The sequence below is a fragment of the Meles meles genome, chromosome 13 (genome assembly GCF_922984935.1).
Source record: "Meles meles chromosome 13, mMelMel3.1 paternal haplotype, whole genome shotgun sequence".
Classification (NCBI taxonomy): Eukaryota; Metazoa; Chordata; class Mammalia; order Carnivora; family Mustelidae; genus Meles; species Meles meles.
The window spans coordinates 15937081-15958548 of record NC_060078.1 but is presented as its reverse complement, the minus strand read 5'-3'; positions in this window follow the sequence as shown (position 1 = coordinate 15958548).

Here is a 21468-nt window from a genome sequence, read left to right as displayed (position 1 = left end):
AATATTTAGTTTTAAACGTTAAGTTATGGATCCATATAAAATAATTTTGTTGAAGACCTGAACATTTGGGGATTCACAGTCCATGCATTTAATCTACAAATTTGAAGCCTCACAACTTTTTTTTTTTTTTTTTACTGCACATTGGTACAATACTTTTAAACAGCTGAACCAACTAGGAAAATGTTATCTAGTTTTTAAAAGACTTATTTATTTATTTGAGAGAGAAAGAGAAAGCAAGAGTGGGGAGGAAGGGCACAGGGAGAGGAAGAGGGAGAAAGAGGCTTTCTGCTGAGCAGAGAGCCCGATGTAGGGCTCCATCTCATGACCCTGAGATCACGACCTGAGCCAAAACCAATAGATGCTCAACCCACTGAGATACCCAGGTGCCCCAAAATGATCTAAATTTTTGCATCTGGAATGGTCACTTTGAAGGGCCTCACTGCTAAATTTTATTGTCACTATATTTATACTATTAAAATCTTTGGGGGGGATTCTTCTTTCTTAATTCAGTAAAGAGAACAAACAGTCTCTATAATAAAAATCACAAAGGAAGAAACTAGAGTGCCAATCGACTGCCTCAGTGTGGGACAGGGATATAACAGGTATGATATACTTGCATATATTCCAGTCTTCAAACGTCAGCAATCTGAGCCCTCACTCCCTACCACCATGCTAGAGTTAACTCACTTGACAAGTGTCACAGCTAAAGGGACACAGACATTTGGTTTTGTAGAAACTTTATGTGCATGAGCTGAATGACTATCAAAGTGATTTATTAGAATATTAACCTATGATATGTTGCTCTTCTAAACAAGAAAAAGGGGGTTGTGGAATAATCAGGTAAATAAATATGTCCCAGCAAAGTTTGCTTTTCAACTACATTTATAGTAAATTAATTAATGATGTTTCTAAATAAAGAGATAAATAAAAATGAATAATTAATTCATAGAGCGACAGATGATTAGTAATCTTGTGATTATTAGTGGAGTGAATATTGGGAGGATATAAGAAAAAAAGGACACAAATTTGGAATTTTGCAAACGGAAACATCATAAATGAAAAGCATAGGCCACAGTTACTGATAGATACAAACAAATGTCAAGTTAGTTCAAAGCTTTTAGTCCAATACCATCTGGAGGAGTGGGTGAGTGATGATAAGCCTGGAAATTACTTGTGACCCCCAATGGAGTGATCCTCAAGCTTGATTTTTTTTTCAAAGATTTTACTTATTTATTTGACAGACAGAGATCACAAGTAGGCAGAGAAGCAGGCAGAGACAGAGAGAGGAGGAAGCAGATTCCCCGCTGAGCAGAGAGCCCGAGGTGACCTGGGGCTCAATCCCTGGGTCCTGGGATTATGACCTGAGCTGAAAGCAGAGGGTTTAACCTACTGAGCCACCGAGGTGCCCCTCACAAGCTTGACTCTTAAGTGAAAGTAAATGGATTATTTTTTTCAGTTGGTGACAGGATGTTACTGGGTCTTGAAAAAAAATTGGGGACCATGGGGCGCCTGGGTGGCTCAGTCATTAAGTGTCTGCCTTCAGCTCAGCTCATAATCCCAGGGTCCAGGGATTGGGCCAGCATCAGGTTCCCTGCTCAGTGGGAAGCCTGCTTCTCCCTTTCCCACGCACCCTGCTTGCGTTCCCCCTCTTGCTGTTTTTCTATCAAATAAATAAATAAAATCTTAAAAAAATTTTTTTAAATCAAGCATTTAAAAAATTTTGGGGTGGAAAAAGATTTCTACATATATTACTGAGATTATAAAAATACTTGCTAATTTATCTCTTACAAAAAACATTTTAGGGCGCCTGGGTGGCTCAGTGGATTAAGCCACTGCCTTCGGCTCAGGTCATGATCTCAGGGTCCTGGGATCCAGCCCCACATTGGGCTCTCTGCTCCGCGGGGAGCCTGCTTCCTCCTCTCTCTCTGCCTGCCTCTCTGCCTACTTGTGATCTCTCTCTGTCAAATAAATAAATAAAATCTTCAAAAAAAAAATTTTAACATTACATGACTCTCTGCCTTCCATGATATTAAAACAAGAAAGCAGAGAGACGGTCAATTTGCAAAGTAACTTCTTATCTGTCACAGGCAAACACTAGAGTTAAGCAATTATTTAAAGATTTCCAATGTGTCCAGACAGGGTTTCTCTGAAAACAGGGATACTTCCGAATGATGCTGGAAAATTCATGGCACGCCTCAATGAGACAAATCACATTTCAAAACCAGATCATGACAGAACACAAAGGGAAAAACAACCCTATACACTCACAGGTGAGAGACATCAATGTTTTATTTATCCATGCACAGAGCCTCCTCCACGTCAAAGAAAACCGATAGGCTCTGATCAATATAAGTTTTCCTCTAGCAAAAGCAGTTAAAGAGGAAGTTTTTATTGCACACTGATGATTCAGTGTGTGAGGACTAAAGCTTTTTATGGCTATAGGAGTCTCCTTTGAAAATCACATGACTGAGGTGGAAAATGAATAGACGTCGTTAAGTATGTGTGCTTTTCTTTTTTTTTTTTTTAACAAATTGAAATTAAGACAAGAACCAGGTAACCTAAGGGGTTTTTCCTAACCATGATTAATTATACTTCAAAGACTGATATATGTGTTTTTCCAGAGGAACTCAATCCAAAGCAACATCACCAGAACATTTCTCTATTGATTTTTTTTTTTTTTTAATTTAGACAATACCTTGGATTCAGGATCATTTTCGTCTGAGACTGTCAAAAAGTTACTGGAAATGACATGTTATTTTACTTATTCCCTGAAAAATCAGTCTGATAACTTATGTCCGATAGAAATGTAGGTATTAAAGGTCAGACTTGGAAATACCAATATAAACATGAGTAACTCAGAGATATATCTAAAGAAGGACAGTCAGCATAGAAATGCGGGTTGTCCGTAAAAAGATACCATTATGCATGAAAGGAACTGGCAGAGCAATATTCTACCACGATCTCTTGACTCCCCCACTGTAATCTTTGAGTTGAACAGATGGTGAGTTTAGGATGACTGTCCACTTAGCAAAAGAAAACCAATTCTGCTTTGGCTCGCCGTGTTCTTGCCTTTCTGCTCTCCCTGGCCAGGTGATGCAACCAACAACAAGGACTTTGGCCAAGTCTCTATGTTGCTACAGAATCAATCATTTAAGAACACAACCAATCTCTTCCTTCTCTGGGGTTTTAGTTCAATAACTTAATAGCCAGTACAATCAGACCATCCCTCAAGGTCTAGAAAAATGGTTCGAAAGTTCTCCCTTAACTCTCATTACCACATGCGGCCTGAAGAAATCCAACGACCACTGTGTTTTGCGAATTCCCAGTGGATTTCAATCCTCTTAAACTGCTTCAAATGATAGACTCCTGCTTCAAAATACACTGTTTTTATATTTATTATTTTGGAACCCATAATAGGAAGGTTTAGCCCTTCCTATGATTTTAGCGTAAATCACTCATAAACTTGGGAGATTTTACTGATGTCCTGGAGGAACAAAAGGAGATGTTTTCTAATGCAAGCCTCTCAGGACAGTAGGCATCACCATTCCTAAAATCCTCAGTTGGACAATCATCACAGTGTTCTGTTGAGCCCTGGTGCTCCCTGTATCAGCCCTGCCCCCTCTTTAAACTATATATGTTTATGAATGTATGTATCTGTAGGTGATTTATTAATCAATCTCATTCAATTTTAACCATGAATAAAACTGATTATTGGAATAACATGCATTTTCATATTAGCAGGATGGGCTCTACTATGTTGTGGCACCAAAGAATTCCTCAATCTCTGTGCTTTCACACAATGAAAATTGTATTCCCCACCCACACAAATATTTCTGTGATTTCATGTAGCTTTCCATGGTGGAGTTTCCCCAGAAATTGATGGACAGGCCTACCCATGATTGCGGCAGCCACGGAAGACAGGAAATGGAGAATTTTCCATGGACTTCTCACTTCATATGTCCTTGGGCATAACCCATCCCAACATCAGAAGTGCAGAGAAATAACAGACTTTGCTGTGACTTCAACAGAAAGACAAGCAGATATTGGTGAAGATTACTGACAGCAACATGTCTCTTGAGCGATATGCAAACCCTCCCATATGTTTGAGTCTGAAACTGAATTTTTTATTTTACACACCTATATCATTCCAATAGCACATTGGCTTATTTATACTACATTTTGATATTACAGGTTTATAATAAGCTTGAGTATCTGGCACTTGGGCTGAAAGTACAAAAAGGCTGTTTTCGATTCTTATCCTTGGTGAAGGTATTCTTATTTGTGTTCATGTCTATATTTTTAATTTTCTCTGCTACTATATTTTCTATCACTGCTATGCATTTGGGCAAATGCAGGGGGTAATTCTTTAAACATTAACACTAATTTACCAAACTGCGATGCATGGTTTTTGAGAAATGCATTTAATGAAACACAGATTAAGCATCATCTGTATTTCACATTTCTGTTCTCAAATATGCAATTATTACAAATGGGGAAGTTGTCATGTTTCCAAAGCTTGAACTGCCTAAAGGTGACTCAGTCAGACATGTTTCATGCTGAAGAGAATCGCGTACTCTCACCTACATCCAGAGGAGCAAACCCTTCATATCAGAGGTGCTCCAGCAGTGAAAGATGCTTGGACTCTCTGCCAAGTCTAATTTACATTTACACCACAGTCAAAAAATTAGTTGGTTTGAAAAAGGTATTCTTTTCTCTGTTTAATTCCATCTCTTGTCAGTAAAGAGATGCCACTGCATGTCAGCAGAAGCTGTTCCCCTTCCAGATATGAAGGGGTTGGCAACATCCTACAACTGGGAACAAAGCAGGTGAAAGAGGTGTAAGCCATCAAACAGACGTTATCAAATATTACTTGATTTACTATTCCATTCAAGCTCGGTCAGTTTCAGCATCCACCAGACCCTGATAACTGGAGTCTTCTGTAATTACTCTGTATCTATGAACTGGTCACAATGTCATGCCTGAAAGAATTCAGTCCCTGGTCTGAAGCCTCTGCCAGGGAAGGGCTACTGTTATGAATTCTCTTTGTTAAGACCTCCCAGCTGACTGTCTCCCAGCTGCATTTGTGCAGACTTGAGTAAATCCACCTGTGGTTAGAACTGGTGGCTCACTTGTTCTTTCATCATTTCAATTGCCTGGACAGACGCATCTCCAATACGGCCCCTTGCCCAGCGTTGATTGATACAGATCAGAAATGGCAAGAACTTTTTGCTTCCTAGCCAACAAATGCAATTACCACTCTAGCTGCCATTTTGCTGGGAATCCTACCACACCAAGTGGAAGAGCTATCTGTTGCTTCCAACACTGCTTTGTCTCCTGTGTTTGAGCGCTGGCTCTGTGACCTAGCCCAAGCCTTTCCATTCCCATGACAGGTCTTCCTTCCTAGCTTGGTTAGTTTCTAGACTGGTAAAAATAGGTGGATTACCCACATGTGAGAACCAACTCTTGATCTCCCTCAGTAAGGTAAGAAGAAATGTGTGCCCCAATCAGGGGAAAATGCAGTGCATCTTGTATATTTTTTTTTTAAGATTTTATTTATTTATTTGACAGACAGAGATCACAAGTAGGCAGAGAGGCAGGCAGAGAGAGAGGAAGGGAAGCAGGCTCCTTGCTGAGCAGAGAGCCTGATGCGGGGCTCGATCCCAGAACCCTGGGATCATGACCTGAGCCGAAGGCAGAGGCTTAACCCACTGAACCACCCAGGCGCCCCCCATCTTGTATATTTTTAATTCAACATCCCTTCTATAATAGTCTAATACATACTATCAGTTCAATAAAAGTACTACGATTTAAGTCACAGTATAAAGCAAAACACACAAGGAAAGTCAAAGAAACCAAAACAAACAAATTTAAAAAATTTTGAATATTAGCCTTTTTAGTTTATGGTTCTAATTTTTATATACAAATAACCAAATATATTTGTGTTTATCATTTGAATGTAGTTACATTAGCTCTTCATAGGTTACCTTTGTCATTTTGTTGATGTAGTAATTTAATGAATTATGTTCCCAAGTTTCTCAAAGGTTAGTCTGCATAAGAAATGCAGAATTGAGGGCGCCTGGGTGGCTCAGTGGGTTGAAGCCTCTGCCTTCGGCTCAGGTCATGATCCCAGGGTCCTGGGATCGAGCCCCACATCGGGCTCTCTGCTCAGCGGGGAGCCTGCATCCTTTCCTCTCTCTCTGCCTGCCTCTCTGCCTACTTGTGATCTCTGTCAAATAAATAAATTAAAAAAAAAAAAGAAATGCAGAATTGAGGGGCACCTGGGTGGCTCAGTGGGTTAAGCTTCTGCCTTCGGCTCAGGGCGTGATCTCAGGGTCCTGGGATCGAGCCCCACATCGGGCTCTCTGCTCCACGGGGAGCCTGCTTCCTCCTCTGTCTCTGCCTGCCTCTCTGCCTACTTATGACCTTCTCTCTGCCAAATAAATAAATTAAATCTTTAAAAAAATGCAGAATTGATATGTAGCCCATACATTCTCATGCAAGGTATCTGGGACGCCTACGGGAAAATGAATTTTTAGCAAGAGCCATAGTGACACTAATATAAGTAACCAGAAGGCATTTTGAAAATCCTTGATAAATGCAAATTATTTAGCACAATGGCTGTCACATACCAAGACTGTATACATTAATGTTATGATATATAAGTGAAATGGAGTTGGAACTCTAACATGGCAATGCTGTCCGTACAAGTCCTCTATCACAAATGACAGGGAGAGCTGTGAGAGTGGCTGCAGAATGACCACTGGTGACTCCTGTCCTGCCCCAGGGCCAGGAGAAGCCACCATTCCCGTCCTGAGTGTCTGATCATGTTCTCAGATCATGAGTCTCACATTTTTCTGGTGGAAATGTCGACGGGCTCAATGTATTGTGCATTTGTTCAGAACCAGGTCCTAAAATATTGTTAGATTTACACATCACACTCTAAGCAATCGCACATGCACCTCTGTGCTATCTGTGTTACTAAATGTGCAGAATCAGTCCTAGTGGTCTGGGAAGTCCTAGTAGTCTGGTCCCAACTGTCTTCTTTCAGTTTTTAAAATGTCTGAGCATGACCTCTGTTCTTGGCCTTGTCACTCCATTTATTTTCCACTATAGCCCATGGACCAAAAAAGCCCCTTTCGCTGGAAGTAAAATAAATTTAGCCTGGTAATATAGGAAGTTGCATGATACGTGCTCAGTTTTCCCTGCGAAGTTACATCATAGAAAAGCACACTATCCGGCAGAAACAAATCAATCATTTATTAGACAAACTAGTATGCCATGAATTTGTTTCCTAGGAAGTAGGACGATAATTAGCAGAATCATAGGGCTTGATTTGGTCTTGAACAACTTTAAGAGAATCACTCAAAAGTGTAGACAGAGTTGGTTACTGCCAAAGTTACATGGTTTGTGGCAATCACCCATAGGTTGTTCTGCTGAAAGCCTAGTGTTCATGATCATTCCTTTCATTGAAGGCACAGTTATTTGATGAATCCCTTGTTAGGACAAAGATAAAAAAAAAATTTATCCTGTAAGTTGACCTCTTAGAAAATATGTTCCTGAAACATCGCCAAAGGCAAGGGAAGCAAGGGCAAAAATGAACTTTGGGATTTCATCAAGATCAAAAGCTTTTGCACAGCAAAAGAAACAGTTAACAAAGCCAAAAGACAACTGACAGAATGGGAGAAGATATTTGCAAACGATATATCAGATAAAGGACTAGTGTCCAAAATCTACAAAGAACTTAGCAAACTCAACACCCAAAGAACAAATAATCCAATCAAGAAATGGGCAGAAGACATGAACAGACATTTCTGCAAAAAAGACATCCAGATGGCCAACAGACACATGAAAAAGTGCTCCACATCACTTGGCATCAGGGAAATACAAATCAAAACCACAATGAGATATCACCTCATACCAGTCAGAATGGCTAAAATTAACAAGTCAGGAAATGACAGATGCTGGAGAGGATGCGGAGAAAGGGGAACCCTCCTCCACTGTTGGTGGGAATGCAAGCTGGTGCAACCACTCTGGAAAACAGCATGGAGGTTCCTCAAAATGTTGAAAATAGAGCTACCCTATGACCCAGCAATTGCACTACTGGGTATTTACCCTAAAGATACAAACGTAGTGATCCGAAGGGGCACGTGCACCCGAATGTTTATAGCAGCAATGTCTACAATAGCCAAACTATGAAAAGAACCTAGATGTCCATCAACAGATGAATGGATAAAGAAGATGTGGTATATATACACAATGGAATACTATGCAGCCATCAAAAGAAATGAAATCTTGCCATTTGCGACGACGTGGATGCAACTAGAGGGCATCATGCTTAGTGAAATAAGTCAATCGGAGAAAGACAACTATCATATGATCTCCCTGATATGAGGACGTGGAGATGCAACATGGGGGGCTAGGGGGTAGGAGAAGAATAAATGAAACAAGATGGGATTGGGAGGGAGACAAACCATAAGTGACTCTTAATCTCGCAAAACAAACTGAGGGTTGCTGGGGGAGGGGTGTTGGGAGAGGGGGGTGGGGTTATGGACATTGGGGAGGGTATGTGCTATGGTGAGTGCTGTGAAGTGTGTAAACCTGGCGATTCACAGACCTGTACCCCTGGGGATAAAAATACATTATATGTTTAAAAAAAAATAAGGAAAAAAAAAAAACAAAGAGACAAGGGGACAGCTTACAGAAGAGAATGTTATGATTTTGTGCCATATACAATTTGAATTGTCTGCCCCAATTCTAATAATACTGAAATTTGGAGAACTGATCTCTGCATTAAACAGATTTTCTTTCAGGAATTAAAAAAGAAAAAAGAAAGAAAGAAAGAAAATATCTTCCAGAAAACTTGTCTTAAAAAAATTATTTGAGAGAGAGAGAGCAAGCACACAAGCCAGATGGAGGGGCAGAAGGAGAGACAGAGAGAGAAGCAGGCTCCCTACTAACCAGGGAGCCTGACATGGGACTTGATCCCAGGACCCCAGGATCATGACCTGAGACGAAGGCAGAAACTTAACCAACTGAGCCACCCAGGTGCACCTGAAAATTTGTCTTAAGACAGTGATTTATCCATTGGAAAAGAGTGCAGGAAGGTATGTTTCCCAGGCAATGGTTACATGTCTTCAATGGGCAGGGGCCAAGCTAGCATGTGGCTCCATGTGCCTAGAAGGAGAGAGTAATAGACCAAAAATAGGGAGATGAATGCTGAAAGGGACTTTGGACAGTGTTGGAAGGAAAGTTTTTTTTTTTTTAATATTTTATTTATTTGACAGAGAGAAATCACAACTAGGCAGACAGTCAGGCAGAGGGAGAGGAGGAAGCAGGCTCCCCGTGGAGCAGAGAGCCCAATGCGGGGCTCGATCCCAGGACCCTGGGATCATGATCTGAGCCGAAGGCAGAGGCTTTAACCCACTGAGCCACCCAGGTGCCCCTGGAAGGAAAGCTTTAACTACATTACAGGTGGGTTTAGATTTGTCTGCTTCTAAATAATCTTAAGTGACAGATTTGACTGGGCTCATTCCAGGAGCTGGTTGGGAGAATGAACACTGTTGTCTGGCACCATCCATTGGGTAGAACAAGTTAGAAGAACCACAGATGAGATTAACATGCTTTGAAATTGTCTCTTGGGGGGGGGGATTTAAATTATTTGCTGATATCAAATTCAAAAAACGTCTTTCGTCGTCTTTTTTTAACTTTTTAGTTAAACTGCTGAACAGTATTTCCAGAATTAGGAATCTAAACCAAATTGGAAAATAAAAAACAAACAAACAAAAAACCTACTTGTATCCTGTCTCATGTCCCCTCTATCATGATATTGGCCTTCAAAAATAATTTCTATTTATTCACTTTCCCATATATGTTTATAGAGAAATGAGGAATAATTTGATAACTAGAAGACACATTCATGCAAGTTGTAGGATTTGACTGCAATGGATCTAGAGAACAGAGTTAAAACTGGAGTGCAAGAGATCAGCAATTCATCCTGAGCCAGTTCCAATTCTGGAGGAACTAAGGGGATAACAGATTTGCCTGCCACCCACAGTGGTAACTTGAATTTCAAAAGCATTAAAAAATGGAGTCTGTTTTCATCTACTCTGGGATGCTGGATGTATTAAAACTGATGGGATCTGGTAGATCAGCACAGCATGATCAGGACAATGGCTCAGTCTGTGTCCTGGAAAGTGAACTCGGGTTCTGTATACCCTTCGGCTATAGGAAAAGACCAGCCTGTCATCTTCGTGAGACTGGATGTCAGAGAGGAGTTTTTGTTTTGACTTATTTCATCTTGCGCCTTTCAAAACATGTGAAATAGAACCATATTCTTGTGATAGGGAATCAAAATCCAAGGTGACCTCAACCAAATCTAGCTAACAGGTGTTTCACCTTTAACTGAAGTCTTTATTGAATATCAGAAAATCACATTCTGCCTGGAATTATGGACAAATAACTCCACACAGGTAAAATTCTTACCAACCCTTCAGTTTCCTTATAGAAAAAAAGGTCATTTGTGTATTTCAGACTGAAGCTGAGAGCTATACAGGAGGTAAGGTTTTTCTTGCTGTTGCAATAATAATGTTGCACCTGGATACCAGCCATTGGATCTGACATTACAGACTTCAGCATTCATGCAGTCTCAACAAATGTTTCACTCCATGAGATTAGGAAGGTTATAAGCCTCATGGCAGACTTTTAGTTTAAACTTCCTTCCCAAGAGATGACTGGCTGCTCTAAACATACTGTAGACATAGGTACCTGTAAGAGAGAGTGACTTCTTCACTGGAGTTCAATTCAAACAGGGTTTTCTGGAAAAATGGTTTCTCCACTCTTTTCCGCTTTGTTAGCAACTGTCTGAGTGATGAGGGAACAGAAGGCTGGCTGAGGACAAAGCAGAAGCAGACATCCTGAAACCTTCCTTCACCCCCACTCCTGGGTAGGACATATGTAGCATTCTTTAGGAATCTCCCAACTATCTTAATGCTGATACCTTGCTAAGAAGAAAAATGACCTTGACAATGGCAAGGACTCTAGTATCCAGTATCCTGTGCGTCTTTAGCATATGAAAATTCTACTGAAACCTCCCTTTTTCCTTACCTCCCCCAAAACCATCCTACATAACCTGCCACCCCTCACAACCCCAGGCCAGCAGCTCTTTCTGCCCATGGGTCCTGTCCCTGTGCTTTAATAAAACCACTATTTTGCACTAAAGATGTCTCAAGAATTCCTTCTTGGTCATCGGCTCCAGATTCAACCCCACTGAACCTCACCTATAGTCTAAAACTTCATCATGAGGGCTCCATAACTCATTCAAATAAGTCCTGAGTTTTTAAATATAGTCCTACTCTAATTAAATATTCTCTTGGCAATCATGTTAATTTTTTACAAAAAAAAACAGCCAAGGTACAGGAATTGTATTATACTAATGTACATAAAATGTATTCTTGGTCACAGATATTCACTCTGTTTTGGTCTTTAAAACTTATTTTAAATACTATGCCAGAACTACCCAGTGTTCAAAAGTTTTAAATAGGTGATGCATCAAGAAGAATTAAATTTTGGTCACTCTATGTCACTGATGAAAAGAGTGATCTAAATATTTTATCACAATTTAGTGTTTATTTTCTGCCTTACGACTGTGAGCTTCATTCATTCAGAAAGTTTGTAGACATGTGTTGGAGTTAGAGAACTGTGGATGATCCCAGAAAATAGAGTTACTAACTCAGAACAGGGCCCAGTATATTAACTACAAACATTTTTTCCCTCTCTGACCCTCAAAGAAAGTGTTCATTAATGTGTTCTTTCTCTTTCAAATAAACTATCCATTGACTACTGCATACCATAATTGGTTTTCCCTGTAGGTCTAAAGTAATGAGTACGTGATTCATTCAATGACTTATTTCATCTATTGGACTGTATAAAGTCCTAAGCACAAAAGAAAGGCCCAACAGGTAACAGCTCCAGATTAAATACCTATTGATTCACTTAGTGCCGAAAGAAATGCAAAATACGGGCATAAATTGTCCAAAGCTTACATTTTACCTACACAAGTAAGAGCTTCTTTTGAAAGGGTATGCTCTAAATCCTTGACAATAAGCCTAGACAGGGAAGGAGAACTATATCCCTGTGAATCCTGTGGACACCTGCAGGGATCACTTATTTTCATGTAAAAATAGCAGGTGGGGGGAGAATAAATGTGGTTTCCACAGAGGGTCTGAGACTTAGTGACTGAGCTGGTAAGCCCAGGTAAGTTAGATAAGAGCCTATTTTTTATAGTTCTGAATTTATTTTGTAAAGACAATAACAGACAGAATTGTGTATACCAAATTTATTTTTTAAATCCCTTAGAATTACCAACTTGTAAGGCAATACACTCAATAATTCAGAGCCAAGTTTGTTTGTTTGTTTTCCCCCTTCTTCCAGCATTGGTCCAATGGAACTTTCTTCAATTGAGCAGCAAGTAAAGTTGTTCAGTGATGTTTATTTGCTATGCTAGAGCTAGAAATAGATTATATCTCAATATGGTGATGACGGGGTTTTGGAATATAGGTGAAGTTTGATGGGGTGAGGTCCCAAGCCGATGGCCATGAAAGAATTCTGGTGCAAAAAGGTGGTTTTATAAAAGAATGGGGACAGGACCCGTGGGCAGAAAAAGCTGCCTGGGTTTGTGAGGTGTGGCTGATTATATACTTGGGAATTGGGGGAGGTAAGGAAAAGGGAGGTTTCAAAGAGATTTTTGTATGTTAAAGAAGACTTATAGAATACTGGAGGCCTTGCCATTGTCAGTTAAGGTTGTTTATCCCTCTAGTAAGGCATTAACATTAAGATTGTTGGGAGCTTCCTGGAGGAACTTTACACTCTAACCACTTCAAGTATTTGTCAATGGGCTGCAGATTATAAGGACATTTAAATGTATTTACATTCCCTTCTGGAAGCTAGGTTATTGATAGAAATGCTTTGTTCTTGTAAATTGCCAAGACTTTTGCAAACTGAGGGAGATCCCTGTCTTGCAGGATTGTAATCTTTATATATAAATTAACTACTTGTTTTTCCTTTAGGGCAGCCAGGAGTGCCTGAGGAATGTCACATATATCCCATCTGGGGGGTTGGGGGTGTGGGTTGCCTGTCCTCAGCTTACCTTCTGCTCCCTCATTAGTGAAATACATAGAATGAGAGGGAAATACGAATAGATATGAACTGTGCAAAGACAAGAGTTATGACAACTGCCACCCCATGGTTATGACAACACCCCATGGAAATACACGCTGGTCCTTGTGATGCATGTAACTGACACATTATTGTATTTCTCTGATTTTCCTTTTCTTCCCTTTTTGGTGGAGGGTATTTAGTTTGCATTTATACAATAAAGTTGTTGCAAAACCTGGACTGAATCCTGGCAGAAGAACCAAGAGGCACTTGGAGACTTTAGAGGATCGGAGGTTTATTTAACACCAGTGGGCTCAGACGAGGTTATTCTCCAAAGATCTGAGCCCTGAGCACAAGTAGGGAGGGGAATTTATACCCTTCTACTTCCGCATACTTGGTACTTTCGGAGCGCGCAGGAAGGGGGTAGAAAAGAAGAACCCAGAAGGGCGTTGAGACAGGGACTGGAATTCCTTGTTGGTTTGGTCAGCCATCTTAGAGTGCAGTTTTTCCCTATCAAAGTTAAGTATGATTTTTGGAATAACTTCCTTTTATGAAACAAAACTGAGTAAGCACACTGGCTACAAAATGAAAAGGAGAGGTCTGAAAGTTGATGATAAAATTAAATAAGATAAAAATGAACAGAAAATTATCCCATGTTCATGAACTAGAAGAATTAATATTGTTAAAATATTCATACTACCTAAAGCAATACACAGATCAATTCAATGCAATCCCTATCAAAATTCCAATGGTACTTTACACAGAAATAGAAAAATTAATACTAAAATTTGCATGGAACTGATGTGGGAAACAGAGGCAGAAGAAAAATTATTACATTTCCTTACCTACTGACAAGCCCTTAAAACAGGGAGAGTGACTTTCCTCTAGGGACTCAACTACCCCCACCTTAAGGCTTTGCAAAGGGCAAAGGGAAATCCTAGCCCGACTGACCCCTACCCCCAACCAGGATCCTGTAAGTCTACTATAACAATTCCTTTGGAAACTTTATCTCTAAACCTCCAAGACAGTGTCAACAATCATTCCCAAGCACCTGTCCCAGTGATATACATCTAAAGGGTCTCAGGAGAAGGTTTTATTACTGGTAATGAATAACCTTTTCCCCAGACAATAGCTAGCCCCTCAAGGTCCTAGAAACCTTGCTTCCAAAATTCCTTAGAGACTTAAGCTATCCCTAATCCCCTCCCCAATTTACAAGTATATAATAGACCACTCTTCACATCCCTGGGGCAACAGCTCTTCCTGCCCACAGGTCCTGTCCCCGTGCTTTAAAAACCACCATTCTGCACCAAAGATGTCTCAAGAATTCCTTCTTGGTCATTGGCTCTGAAGCTCACCCCACCAAACCTCACCTATGTTCTAGAACTTCATCAGAACCACAAAAGACCTCAATGGCCAAAGTAATACTGAGAAAAAAGAACAGAGTTGAAGGCATCCTATTTCCTGATTTCAAATTATATTCAAAGCTGGATGTCTGTTAGAGGCAGTGAGTTAGGCTATAACAGGATATCTGGAGGCCAGCAATGAAGTCAGAGGCCTGAGCTAGGAGCACTCCAAAGCAAAGCCACAAGAAGCCCGATTAAACCAGACAGACCCAAAATGGCCAGTGCCAGGATAGGAAACCCCTGAGCAAAGAAGGAAGAAGAAGAGGGAAACCTGCTTCCCAGTAATCCTGCCTCAAGTAATGAATATTCTACCCCCTGGTTAACAACTGTCTATAAAAGATAGAAACCCAAACCCCAGGGTGTGCATCTCTCTCTCTCTCTCTCTCTCTCTCTCTCTCACCTGCTCTCAAATCTTGAAAGTGTACTTTTGCTTTAACAAAATTTCCTGCTTGTCATTTGCCTGCTGTGTTGTTTGTCCTTGAATTCTTTCTCCTGATGACACCAAGAGCCTTCATCGACATCTGTGGGACAAGCAGGGTCGAGGTCTCAGGGCCTAGGGTTTCCCAGTCTATCCAGCACAAGAATGAAACTGGACCCTTACCTAACAACATGTAGAAAAATGAAGTCAAAATGAATTAAAGACTTCAATTTAAGACCTGAAGCCATGTAACTCTTAGAGGGAAACATACAGAAAAAAACTCCTGGATGTTGGCCTTGGCAATTTTTTTTTTCTTGGTGGGAGTTTATGACACCAAAAGCTCTGGCAAACAAACAAATAAACAAAAAGTTGGATGATTTAAAACTGAAAACCTTCTGCACAGTAAAAGAAATAATCAAAAAAATTAAAAGGCAACCTACAGACTGGGAAAAAAATAGTTACAAACCATATATTTGATGAGTTAATATCCCAAACATATAAGAAATGCATATAATTCAATAACAAATAACAAGCAACCTGATTACAAAGTGAGGAAAGCACCTAAATAAACATTTTTCTAAAGACAATGTATGAATGAATGGCCAACAGGTGTATAAAAAGCTGCTCAGTATCACTCATCATCAGGGAAATGCAAATCAAAACCACAATGAAAGATCATCTCACACTTGTTAAGATGGCTATTATCAGATGTTAAGACATGATGAATGTTGACAAGGATGTGGAGAAATGGGAATTTTTGCCTACTTTTGGTGGGAATGTAAATTGGTACAGCCGCTATGAAAAACAGTATAAAGTTTCCACAAAAAACTAAAACTAGAAGTGCTATATGATCCAGCAATCCCTGTTCTGGGTATACACCCAGAGGAAATGAAATTGGTAAATGAAATTAGTACCTTGATTCATGGTGATATATGTATCATACATACATACATACATACATACCTTGGTGATACATGTGCTCCCATGCTCATTGTAGCATTACTCACAATAGCCAAATATGGAAACAACTTATATGCCCGTTGATGTAGGAATGGATAAAGAAATGTGGTAAATAAAGACAATGGAATATTATTCAAAAGGGAAAACTTGTCATGTGCAACAACATGTATGAACTTAGAGAACATTATACTAAGTGAAATAAGTCAGAAAGAGAAAAAGAAATACTACAGGATCTCGCTTATGTGCAGAATCTAAAGAAGTCAAACTCATTGTAACACAGAGTAGAGGGGTGGTTGCCAGGGGCTGGGGGTGGGGAAAACGGGAGATGTTGGTCCAAGGGCACAAAGTTGCAATTAGGTAAGATGAATAAGTGTACAGCTCTAGTGTAGTCTAATGACTATACTTAATAGTGTTGCACTGAATACTGGAAATTTGCTAAGAGAATAGATTACAGGTGTTCTCAACACACACACAAACAGAGGCATACAAATGGTACCTACTCAAGGAGATAGATATGCTAATGAACTTGGCTGTAGTAATACTTTCCACTACATATATGTATGTCAAATCATCATGCTATATACCTTAAGTATAAAGTTTTTATTTAAAATTTAAATATTAGGAATATTTAATTTTAAATTTAGAAAATTAGAAATAAACTGAAAATTCCTAGAAAAAAAAGAAAGTTGACAATGAAGAAAGAAGTTTAAGAATTCTCATAATTTGAGGGGGCACCTGGGTGGCTCAGTGGGCTAAAGCCTCTGCCTTTGGCTCAGGTCAAGATCCCAGGGTCCTGGGATAGAGCCCCGCATCGGGCTCTCTGCTCAGCGGGGAGCCTGCTTCCTCCTCTCTCTCTGCCTGCCTCTCTGCCTACTTGTGGTCTCTGTCAAATAAATAATAAAATCTTAAAAAAAAAAAAAGAATTCTCAGAATTTGAGAGAGGGAAAGACATGCAGGTGGTGTCAAAGTGCTTACAAACATGAGTCGAGACAGAAGGGGGTTATTAAGTGCTGATACTAACAGGTGATAGCAACGGAGCGAGGTAGATGATCAGTTTCCAAATAATCGCCACAGAAACCTCTACAGAGAAGTTTCAAGGGAAGAGAGAGCTGAAGGGTCTGTTAAGTATTTGCTGGATTCTTTAAGGAAGTCTCACCAGTGCTTTAAGGATAAGTTTTGGAAAGAGTAAAAGTAAGAATGTGTGACATATGACAAAAAGACTGAAGAAACATCAGCTTATTTTGCAAAATAAAGGACTTTATAAAATAACAATTAGAATAATAAATAATCACATAACTTGGAGGCTTGCAACTTGTGAATAAGATAGCATAAAGGACGAGGGGTATGTTTTGTATGAAAGAACAGTTTCAGAGGAATAACTACATTTCTTTCATCCAGTCTTTTGTTTTGTTTTGTTTTTTTAAAGATTTATTCATTTATTTTTTTGAAACACAGAGAGAGAGAGAGAGATCACAAGCAGAAAGAGAGGCAGGCAGAGGGAGAGAGAGAAGCAAAGTCCATGCCGAGAAGGGAGCCCGATGGGGGACTCGATCCCAGTACCCTGGGATCATGACCTGAGCTGAAGGCAGTCTCTTCACTGATTGAGCCACCCAGGTACCCCTTTATAGCACTTTCTTGTCTGTGTTGCTGTGTGTGAAAGATTGTGTTGAATCTGTGAATTGACGGCTACTCTGCCAGCTCGACAGGGTTGGGGGGCAGGTGCCATGTCTGATTCACTCATCATGTAACCCACAGGCACAGGGTGTGGTACTTTGCTATATAACAAGCACTCACAGTTTTGCTGAAATACAAATTTATTTACTATATGGTTTCCAGCCATGGAAAACTGTACAAATGTGTACACAATTTATTGTAGTATTTGAAGATGGTATTTGATAAAACTAGAATACATTTTGGGGACTAATGGATACAGATATATTTGCCATAGTTCTTTCTGAATATTTTTTTTAAGATTTTACTTATTTATTTGACAGAGAGAGATCACAAGTAGGCAGAGAGGCATGCAGAGAAAGAGGAGGGGGAAACAGGCTCCCCACTGAGCAGAGAGCCTGATGTGGGTTTCCATCCCAGGACCCTGATATCATGACCTGAGCCGAAAGCAGAGGCCCAACCCACTGAGACACTCAGGTGCCCCACTTTCATCCAGTCTTAAAAAATTGTTTTTGTTTCTATTTTCCTGAGACTCAGACTTGTTCCTTTTTTTTTTTCCTGCTTTCTACCTTCTAAGGATTGGTATTCCTATACCTGACTCTTGATTCATGTATTCCTTGTGCATTACATTTCTAGTACATTCACTATTTAATAAATGTTTTATTTGACCTCTTCAACCTACAATATTAGCTTATACTTGGTTGAGATTTTTCTACTATAGACAATGGGGACAACGAAAAGATTCGGAGAAGCATGAACAGAGAATGACAGATCAATTTACATAGGATCAAATATCAGAAGTTACCTGTGGGACATCAAGTGGTTTAACATACATACAAATGCAGTGACAGAAAAAGAACAGGGTAGAAATTAAGGGCAGAAATAACACCAGAAGGAAAAAATGACTAATATTATAAAAATCTGAGGAAAACTCTAACGCCCCAGTTTGTAAGAAAGTCAATAAAATTAAAGCATGGTAAACAAAAAGAAAACCACACAAAAGTACTTCATTATTAAATTGTTAAAAACCAATGATGAATATGGCACCTGGCTGGCTCAGGTGGTAAGGAGTGCAACTCTTGGTCTTGGGGTTGTGGGTCTGAGCCCCACACTGGGCATAGATATTACTTAAGAATAAAATCTTTGGGGGTGTCTAGGTGGCTCAGTTGTTAAGTGTCTGCATTCAGCTCAGGTTATGATCAGGTTATGATCCCAGGGTCCTGGGATCAAGCCCCACATCCCATAGGGTTCCCTGTTCAGCGAGAAGCCTGCTTCTCCTTCTCCCACTACCCCTGCTGTGTTCCCTCTCTTGCTGTATCTCTCTCAAATAAATAAATAAAATCTTTTTAAAAATGAAGAAAAATGCAAAAGCAGACTGAGGAAAAGAAGTAACACATCTTATATAGAAAGGAACATAGATGAGAATTAGCCGAGTCTCATAAACAATGTGGGAATCAGAAAGCAATAGAACGATGTCTTTAAGGAGCTAGGGAAAAACAGAAACCTAGAAGGTTGTATCTATTTTAAAAATATTTAACAATGAAGGCAAAACAAACACAATTTTCAACCCAAAGCTGAGAGAATTATCACCAGGAGTTTTCACTATAAGGAATGTGAACTGAAGTTTTATAGGCTATAGAAAAATGATACAAAATAAAGTCTGATCTATACAGAAGAACAGATGGATGTAGTACATATAAGTGTAAATATACTAGAAAGTATTTCTTGTTTTTAATTTCTTTTAAGCATACATTATAATTTTGGAGTTGGTAACTTATTGAAGTCCAAGCTATGACAAAATACCACAATGTATGACAGAAGGAAAACAGAGGCACAATTTTCATGTCCTTCTTTGTGAGATATATGAGGTGTTATAATTTTTTAATGAAGATTACCATAGGATAAAGATGTGTATTTTAAATCATAAGGAAACTGTAAAAATACACACGATAAACCAATAGAGGAACTAAAACAGAATATTAAAATATTCAATTGATTCTAACAAGATAGGAAGCAGGGGAAAAGGTAACAGTTACAAATGAGGAATAGACGATGGGGAAAAACAGACCTACATTAAATGTAAATGACCCTAATACTCCACATAAAAGGCAAAGATTGTGTGAATAGATATAAACCCCATCTAAAAGTTGTCTAAACATACACATATACTAAAAGACAAATCACAAGATTAGAGAAAGCAACATCTGAAATGATATATTACTTGGCCAAAACAGAAACTTATTTTACAAGCAGTTGAATTCATTATTATAAACATATTTGATAACATTTCAGAGTTTTTTTCCATGAAATGCTACCACATAAATAGAAATTACTGTTATCATTACCATGTAAGTCTGGCTTCACGGTCTCAGTGAGCTTTCATGAATCTCTCATGATTTATAAAGGAACTGGAGCCCAAACTTGGATTGCATATGTATTAATTCTATCATACCAACAGAGTCATGAAGGAAGCTGTGATATCTCCCAGATAAGATTAAAACTAAGAAAGCAAAGTGGGTAGACAAATATTGCCACTAAATATAGTTTTTAGTAATATTTGAAGTGGTGTCAAGTTTCCATGAGCCAACTCACAATTCTGTACAATAATTTCATTTAATTCTATTTTTATCTATTTATGTTTTAAAATATAAATCCTTTGCTTCCAAGGATAAGGAGCCTGTAAAATCCTATTTATTTTTTCATTTATGAAGGAATGAAAGTCATTGCTCAGCATGTTACAGTTCCAGGGGTGGATAAAAGGTATAATCATTCCAGAGATGTTCAGAACAACAACAACAAAAGGATCAAGAAGTGTGAAGAGGTAAGCAACACATGGAGTTGGAACATGACGTCAAAACAGGTTCAAAAGTAGGAAAAAAACTATTATTAATATCAAAGTGCACCATCAAACATAGATAATACTTGATTGCTAAAGAGGCCACATATGGGGAATCAGAATAGTTTCAGGGAAAGGAAAAAGGATAGTTTATAAATATCTGAGTTAGTATCAATCACAGAATAGCAAAGGTGAAATCATTAATTTCATACCATTTAGAGTGGGAGTTCTTAAAGTACTATTTTCTGTTCTAAAAATGATTTCTAAGTTTACCTTGTATTTTAAAATTACTGCATGTATCAAGTGGGATAGCATTTTTTTTAAAATTAGTTCTTTTAAGGCAGTGGTAGAGAAGGAGATTCCAACTTTACTTTTGGGGAGCATATGCTTAATTGTTTTAAAATAAATTATTTTGGAAAAAAACTAACAAAAACAAAACAAATTATTTTGGATATGAAATTATTTTAAGCTGAAGAAATTTTTCATGGAGAAACACTCTGAATCTGTCATTGGGATATGAGCTTGTGAAACACAGGACTCCTGTCACTGCTGGTCTTTATGTTGCTTTTTAAGAAACTAGTAGAAAGTGTGAACTCCTTTGGCAGAAGTAGCTCCAGTCAAAGGACAAGGCCAGTGAGGGATGTGTAAGCTGGATTTCAAACCCACACCCTTTCCCAACTGGGATCCACAGCACAGTGAACTCACTAGAATCCAATAGCACAGAGGACACTCTCCCAGAGTTTCTGTCTGCAGTTAGATTTACATTTCATGGTAAGAAATTAATTGCAATCTTTTGTTTTTAGTTCTTCCCAATAGCCAGACATGACGTAATGTCAAACATTCTTATTTAACCTACATGAGAATGGAAGACAGTTTTGTTTATCCTCATGTACAGATGAGACAACAGAGGCTCAGAGTTCTCATATCTCCTATCTTTTGTGAGGTTTTCAGCAGTGTAGGGGCCTACTGAGGCCTACCAACTTCAAGTTCTCGGGTCTCCATATGAAACCTCAACCACCGGAAAGAGG